General features: G+C 43.3%; 1 protein-coding gene across 1 annotated transcript in view; it reads left to right on the top strand.

Annotated features, from left to right (window-relative positions):
- The first annotated feature begins 4587 nt into the window (after nucleotides 1-4587).
- ITCH (itchy E3 ubiquitin protein ligase) overlaps nucleotides 4588-6431 on the top strand; it is a 43648-nt gene continuing 41804 nt past the window's right edge. Inside the window, exon 1 of the mRNA XM_069953912.1 lies at nucleotides 4588-4706. The gene's annotated coding sequence lies outside the window, so the exon portion shown is untranslated. The remainder of the gene's footprint in view (nucleotides 4707-6431) is intronic.

Below are 6431 nucleotides of genomic sequence, written 5' to 3'. Positions count from 1 at the left end.
ACTCTAAACTATACATTACCAATCCATGTTGCAGGGCTCCTGGCCGCGGCCGGTAATTGGCTGAGCGGCCTGTCAGCTGGCCGCTCTGGAGCTGCAGCGCATGGGACCCGGTGAGAAGACAGCAAAAGGAGCCCTGCAGCATGGATAGGTAATATATACAGTTTAAGCAAGGGCTGCAAGGACGTAGGTAACGGGATGTGTAATAGGTCCAGTAAATGAGTGCCGATCTAGCAGATCGGTGGTCGTTTACAGTTATTATCGGGCCCCCATCGGCCCCTGTAATAGGACCCTAACCTGAAATTGTTCACTATATCACACAAAGCGCTAGTTGTTAGTTACGATTGGTACAACAATTGTTTACTCCATCTGATCCCAGCAAAGGAAGGAATTATTTGGAAATACACTGAACGATAAGTGAACGATTAACAATAATTTTAGGGTCAGATATAAGTCAACGATCAACAACACGCAAATGATTTTTCGATCGTTGCCTGCAATTACACAGGACAATTATTGTTTAAATTTGAATGATATAATGATTTTCCGCACAATAATCGTTCCTAAGGAGGTGTCTCTCCACCACAGCTCTCTGCCTTGCTGAGCTTGACCGACAGGTTTCTTCTATTGAAGTGTCGGGTGTTGTGCAACCATTGAATAGACCATCAATAAAAAAAAGGTCCTGGTAATCCCCCCTAGTGATAAAATCTCCCCCCCCCAAAAAATACAAACACACCCCATCCCTGGATCTTAGAGTAAAATATTGTAATTTTAATGTCAGAATAATCTGCTCCCAGATATAAAGTGAGCTGTATTATGAAATATATTCTACCCCTCCCCCCCAAAAAAAATTTCACCATTTTATGTCATTACATGTAACAGTTCCATATATCTTACTTACGGTCGTGTCCCTTCACATAAACACATTATCTAAGCCGTCTGCTTATCTGACTACTACATAACAGATAAGGATTCCACAGATGACATGAGATGTAATGCGGAGCTACCTGCTCTTCCACTTTAGGGTGCGTTCACACGTACAGGATCTGCAGCAGATTTGATGGTGCAGATTTGAAGCTGCAGATTCAAAGCAAATCAATTCTAGGCCATCGAATCTGCTGCAGATCTGCTGCAGATCCTGTACGTGTGAACGCACCCATAGGCTTGGTTCACACTACGTATATTTCAGGCAGTATTTGGTCCTCATGTCAGGTCCTCATAGCAACCAAAACCAGGAGTGGATTGAAAGCACAGAAAGGCTTTGTTCACACAATGTTGTAGTTGAGAGGACGGCCGTCATTTAATGGCAAATATTTGCTGTTATCCTAAAACAGCGTCCGTTGTATTGAAATAATGGCCGTTATTTACTGTTATATGACGGCCATCCACTCAATTTCAACATTGTGTGAACAGAGCCTTTCTGTGTTTTTAATCCACTTCTGGTTTTGGTAGCTATGAGGACCACTATACTGCCTGAAATATACTGTGTGTGAACCCACCCTTAGGGTCCTATTACACGGGCTGATAGGGGCCCAATAACAACTGTAAATGAGCGCCGATCTGCTAGATCGGCGCTCGTTTACTGGGCCTATTACACGGCCCGATAATCATTTAATAAGGGCTGCAAGAACATTGTTACCGATTTCCTTGCAGCCCTATCCACGCTCCAGGGCTGCTGCTGCGGTCCGCTTCTCCCCGGGTCCCGCGCGCTCTAGCTTCAGAACAGTCCCGGCCTGTGATTGGCTGAGCGGCCTGTCAGTTTACACAGAACGCTCTGAAGCTAGAGCGCGTGGGACCGGGGAGAAGCGGACTGCAGCAGCAGCCCTGGAGTGTGGAGAGGTAGTGTATATCGTCAGTCGCTGGCCGCGAACCGCTATTACACGTAGCGGTTCGCGGTCAGCGTCCGACAATTATAGGTTCTAACCTATATCAACGATCAGCCGATGATAACAAACATCGGCTGATCGTTGTCTTTATTACACGGAGCGATAATTGGACGAATTATCGTTCCGTGTGATAGTACTCTTACACTGTGATATGCAAGATATAGAGCACAAGGGCGGTATCTTCCAACAACCACAAAAGAACTGTGAAAGTGGAGGAACACTGCCCTGTCACAGCCCCATCTTATGCATCATGCACACCATATTTCAGCTCCATACAAATTTCAAGCCTTAAAGGGCATGTTACATCAAAGCACCTCTACAGTATTATGGCTCAGTTCATAGGATTTACTGCTCCCAATTCTCTAGCATATATGCAGAACTCCACTTTTATGGTTATCTAGGACTATCCTAAGGATAGGCCATCAATACTGTAGTCCTGTATAATAACCCTTAAGGGTACTCCAGCGAAGATATTTTTCTTTCAAATCAACTTTTGTCAGAAAGTTATACAGAATTGTAAGTCTTCCAGTACTTATCAGCTGGTTGTGGTCACTGAATATAGCTGGGAAGCTGAAAATCGCTTAAGTCCCATTGATGTTAATTCCCATTGATGTTAATGGTAGTTGCAGAGAGAGCATGCTGCCATGAGCACAGCTTTTTAAATAACTCCCCACTAACCTCTTAATCTTTTAAAATCTACAGAAAGATGAATAACCTGGAAGAAATCAACACCCCTTTCTTTACTATAGTCTCCTATATTATAATATATAGTCCACATGATGTCAGGGACTAGGATAATGTACTATGTGCTTTATAGTCATATATAGATTTAGTGGTTGTGGTGGTCTTAATTTTATGGCTTTTCCTCCCCCTTAACTGATTATGGTTGTATTATTATCTTTTGACGAATTGTATTATCTATTATATTATAGTAATCGCAAACACTTATACTAGCAACCATGATTGTTGTTGGTTTATGAACTTGGTAAGCCGTTTGTGATTTGTTTGTGATTGTATTTGTTACCTTTATTTTGCCCTTAAAGTTTATGGATGTATTGTAAGAATCTGCACATTCTATAAAAAGCCGCTCTGTGTAGCTGCCAGATGTGTGGGGGATGCAGGAGACATCTTGTTATCAGGCAAAGGAGGTTCTATTCCCAGGACATTCTCTGATATAGTCTGTAACTTTTAGAACAGACCTTTTCCTTATTGTTTGTTTGACCATATGCCCTTAGTTTACATGTGTAGCGGCTTGTAATGTATGTATACATAGATACCTCTGCCTTTTACCTGATTTTACACTATATGGATACCTCCCAACAGTCCTGGATCCGGTGAGACATTCCCACTTTTGGGGTGATGTCCCACCATCCCTCATGTGTTCTGCTCCCTTGTGTCGGCATGATGCATGATGGTAAATCCTAGCAATAAACCTCATCAAAAGAGAACAACCCTTCTATTTCCCTATGTTAAGGTTTAAAGGGGTACTCTGGCGGGGACCTTTTTTTCACAATCACCAGGGAGGGGGTGGGTGAAAACAATAAAGGCTGGACACCGTTACAGGTCCTGAATGGCTAAGCGGGCCTGCCAACTTTATGTCAAAGACCAAGAAGAAGCTGGAGACCAGAAACCGAAGCAGCAGGATGTGAGTGGCAGCGCTGGAGCCAGGGAGGTAAGTGGATTTTATTGTTTTCACCCACACCTTCTCTGGCGATTCTGAAAAAAGGGGTCCAGGCTGGAATACCCCTTAAGGGTGCGTTCACCTGTACAGGATCTGCAGCAGATTTGATGGCGATATGATTTGCTTTGAATCTGCGCCATCAAATCTGCTGCAGATCCTGTACGTAATGCACCCTTAATGTAAAAACTGACACAAAAATACAGACAATTGTATTTTCTTTGTGAATGTGGCTACTTAAAGAGGAACATTTCCCCGTCTCCGGACGGATCGTCGTTATGGGGGTAGGCAGTGCTCCTAATGGTGCCCCAGTGCTCAAAACGGTCTTACTGGACCATGAAGTAAATGACTAAGTGCACGGGAATGGTGCTGGGGATGAAGGTAAGCGACACACTATCATCCTTGGCGCCTCCTGCAGACTCCTCTAACCTGTTTATAGTTCCCCTTTAAGGAGAAGATTCACCAAGCTGTCTTATAGCATGGGTCTTTGTTGTCCATAGCAACCAGTCCCAGCTTTCATTTCTCATATTGCTCTGGCAAATTAAAAGCTGAGCTCTGTTGGTTGCTATTATCTTACTATAAGAAAGGCAATTAATCTCCCCTTTAAGGGGGGAGATTTATCAAACATGATATAAAGTGAAACTGGCTCAGTTGCCCCTAGCAACCAATCAGATTCCACATTTCATTTTCCAAAGAGCCTGTGAGGAATGAAAAGTGGAATCTGATTGGTTGCTAGGGGCAACTGAGCCAGTCTTACTTTAAACCATGTTTGATAAATCTCCCCCTAAGTGTTTCCTTTCCATTTTACTATTATGACATATTTCTTAACTCCCCCCCCCCCCCCTGCCCCTTTAATTTTCTGAACAAACTTTATTTACATAATTAAGCTCAATAGCTGACGTGACTCCGCATGCGCGGGACTGTACGCCGCGCACGCCTCTTTTCAACAAAAGCTTTATTGCTCCTGGACATTTTAGTGTTGTGAGTATCGGCCCCTTGCGCATGCGCATTACATCATTGTCGTTTCCTCCTTTACACCGGCCGCTGCCATCTTCACCGGGGCGGAAGAGGAGAGTGAAGCGAGTGTCGTCTTGACAGCGCCTCCGGGCCCCGGCTGTGTTGTGTCAGGCGGATTCCCTGGCTTGGTGAGTGTGGCTGGGCACGGAGGTGACGTTTTATCGTGTGGTTATCTGGTTGTGGCTTCGTCTTGTCATGTGGTGGTGTCTGCTGTTATGGTGCTGGGTGTCGTACTACGCAGTGGTGGATTGGCCTCGGATATTGGGAGTCTGGTGATGATACACAGTGCAGCAAGTCGTAAAGTAATTCACCCTATCTGGGAGTTGTAGTTTTGCAGCAGCAGAGGAGTCTTAGGTTGAATATCATTGGTGTAGTGAAGGTCTACCTGTCTATAGTGACATGGAAGTTTACCAGTATAACTTTCCATTCCCAGTATATCCGTATGTACACCAGTGATCGTACTGGTTCTTCTCTCACCCGGGCGGTGGACACTGATAATAAGCCGCCATCAGCTATCGGGGCCCCTCCGCACCCAAATCTGCTGACGCCCATCATTCTGTATCTGTCAAAGCCCAAGGGTTAACCCCTTCATGACAGTAGCCTCGCAATCCTAAAAGGACTGGGTTTGTTTGTCATTTCCCATTCGCCTCCCATGTAGCGGTTCAATGTCTTTCCCTTTTTTTTTTTTATATCATTATTGTGATTTGTTAGGCGCGGTTCACTCTGCGTTTAACGTTCAAATGGTTACTTTTAATGTACACAAAAAAGGTGGCCGCGTTTTTGTGTATGTGGGAAAAAAAATCCATTTTGAATATATATATATATATATATATATATATATATATATATATAGTAAATGGAAAAACAGACCCATATGGATTGCATACAATTGCATCCGTTTTTTTCCCCCCCATACGTTAAACGGACTGCAAAGACGTAGCAGAATAATTTGTTGTGAAAGCTGTGTGAACCTAGTCTTAGGGCCCTAATCCACCGGACGATTATCGTTAAACCGTTTGAATCTAAACGATAATCGTTCGGTTGAAATGCAGTTAACGATTATAGACCGAACGAGAAATCGTTGATCGCTTTATGAGACCTGGACCTATTTTTATCGTTGCTTGTTCGCAAAACGTTCGCATTGAATAAGACGTCGTTCGCAGTAGATACGAACGCAATAGCGAAGAAAAAACGATCGCAAATACGATCATAAGTAACGATTATCGTTCCATGGAAATGAGTGAACGTTTTCAGGTCTTTCGCAATAGCGGCCGTTTGAGATCGTTAATCGTTAACGATTATGCGAACGATAATCGTCCGGTGGAATATGGCCCTTACATCATGTGCCGTACTGCAATCTAATTGTCTCGCTGCCGTAGGGCCGTATTACACAGACAGATTAATCTGACAGATTGAAGCCAAAGCCTGTAATGGATTTGAAAAGAGGAGAAATATCAGTCTTTCCTTTATGATCTGTTTATAGTCTGTTCCTGGCTTTGGCTTCAGAAATCTGTCAGATAAATCTCTCTGTGTAAACACACCCTTAGAGCCCTATTACACGGTACGATTTTCGTGCGAAAAATCAATAATTGTTCTGTTTAATTGCAGGGAACGATCAAAAAAATAGTTCGTATGTCGTTGATCGTTGATTTAGATCTGAACCTAAAATTATCGTTAATCATTCGCTGTAATTCCACATTTTTTCACTAATCGTTCAGTGTAATTGCCCATTGTTTTCCTTAGATCAGAAGGAATAAACGATCGCAATAACGATCGTGTCTAACGACCATCGTTCTGTGTAATATGGTGAACGATTTCAGGTTAACCATAAACAATCTCGTTTGCGATCGTTT

The sequence above is a fragment of the Dendropsophus ebraccatus genome, chromosome 14 (genome assembly GCF_027789765.1).
Source record: "Dendropsophus ebraccatus isolate aDenEbr1 chromosome 14, aDenEbr1.pat, whole genome shotgun sequence".
Lineage (NCBI taxonomy): Eukaryota > Metazoa > Chordata > Amphibia > Anura > Hylidae > Dendropsophus > Dendropsophus ebraccatus.
This window is presented reverse-complemented; position numbering and strand designations above follow the sequence as displayed.